Genomic DNA, 2,028 nt, shown 5'->3' with positions numbered 1-2,028 from the left:
TCATGTCTTTTTCCCACATTCCCATGTCCATACAAGACTCAAACAGCACTCCCATCGACTCCGCTCACACTCTTTCAACTGTCTTTTCTCCTCTTTTTTTTAGCATTCCAACGTGTTTTTACACCCATGGAGTCTGGATTTAATTGTCTTCTCATTGTTATTACCACGCCTGACGACGTCATCCTCACTCACTGCCAACACACACACGCACACACACTGCTAGTGCAAAACCTGATGATATCCAATTGAGAATCCTGCTTTGTTTGGAACAATCTATAGAAAGAGTTCCTAGAATGTTAACATTGTAGGAAGAGCTTGTCTATATAATTGATGTTTATATAAGTGCCACTCTAACCTGAGATGTCAGTCCATCACACACTACAGGTTTGTTCTTTCGTTGCAGTTTGTATTTAGTCTATTTAATACAGAGCTATAGCTAAATGACAAACAGGCGTGTCAAACTCGATTTTATTGTGGACTATATTCAGGTTTTAGTTGCTAACGCAAAACATACCTGCATGGGTAGTATTATATCAGATCTATTTGGCTAATTGCTGTTTTTCTTTATTTTCTACTTAAAACACAGTATGGATTCATCCCAAATTCTTAAACACGGATAAAGTGAGGAAATAGCACTTTTTTTTCACATAAAATACATACAAGTTTCATAGTTGTAAGTCAATGAGTTTTCAAGATAATAAACTTTAAAGACAATCCCTATGCTCTGTAGCCCCTTGAGCTGTGACGTCACACCAGTAAGAGATCCTGCAAGGACGCCTGTCGGCATATAGTTTTCTGTGTAATCGCCTGTATCACAAGTGTTTTAAGCACATTTTTGGAAGTTTGCCTGTTTGGGATAACCTTTGAGGATTGGCTTCATGGATTAATTTGCAAGCACCTGAAGACACGAGACACATTTTGGCCTTCCGTCATTGTTCTCAGTAAACCTAAACTTGATATATCTATAACTGTCCTCATATTTTGACCCTTGCGTCACTCGAGGAAGTGGTTGGACTTAAATATTTGTCCATTGTGCCATCAGAAGCTGTGAGCGAGGTAATTATGTCAGTTTTAAATTCACTAACCCTAATGTAAGTTAGTTATTGGCTCATTGGCCAGTTATGCACTTCTTCACAAAATGCCATAACTTCATTAATTTACTGAAGAAAAAAAATTGTGGACCCCCGACCTAAGGCTCACGAACCCCTGGGGGTCGCTGGACCTGAGAATCCCTGCTTTATAGTTCTTTTGAAGTAGATCCTCTAAAAGTCAAAATTTTACTTAAATCTTCAGGAAAATAAGTCATGCAAAACTTCAAAGGATTAACTGCACCTTTTCCTTGTTCTTTGGCTTTTTTGGGCAACACTCATTCCAAAAGGAGCAGCCTCAACCAGTGGTGCAGAAGAAGACTACACACCCTCCCTTGTTGACAAAGACACCCTAGAGTGATGTTTCAACTATTTAAAGTGTCTTTATACACTTGCACAACAATTAAAAATGTTTGAAAAATTTAGACACGAGGCGCAATTGCAACAACACAACACCGTCATCCTTAAATTCAACACTAAATTTAAATATCTTAACAGTAACAGCAGTTAGCTTCTTTTTACACTTACTCCAGTCGCCCAACCTTTACCTCTGCAGTTAATAAAGGTATTATGATGGCTATAGTTTGAACCTAATTGCCTTTGAGGTTCCCCTATAGCTTTTCCATCAGCCTGCAGTTTGCCATTCGTTCAGCCTTGTGGGCATGGCTTGCATATGCAATTATCTCATTGGCAATGAGGGCACGTACAGTTACTATTCTGTAGTTCTTTGATGAATTATGCATTGCTGTGTGTACTTTTATGTGGTTGACTGATTAGTAAATGTTTATGTCAAGAGTACCATAGTTTTCCTCTTATGCAGTCTACCTCAATGGTTCGTATTCATATAATTGTAAACACTAAAAATAAGTTGAAGTATCATGCATTAACATCAAACGCTTTCCTTTGTCCATTGCTCCAAAACGAAAAAAAAGCTGTGTGA

This window comes from Dunckerocampus dactyliophorus, chromosome 2 (assembly GCF_027744805.1).
Source record: "Dunckerocampus dactyliophorus isolate RoL2022-P2 chromosome 2, RoL_Ddac_1.1, whole genome shotgun sequence".
Classification (NCBI taxonomy): domain Eukaryota; kingdom Metazoa; phylum Chordata; class Actinopteri; order Syngnathiformes; family Syngnathidae; genus Dunckerocampus; species Dunckerocampus dactyliophorus.
Note: the sequence above shows the minus strand (reverse complement) of the source record.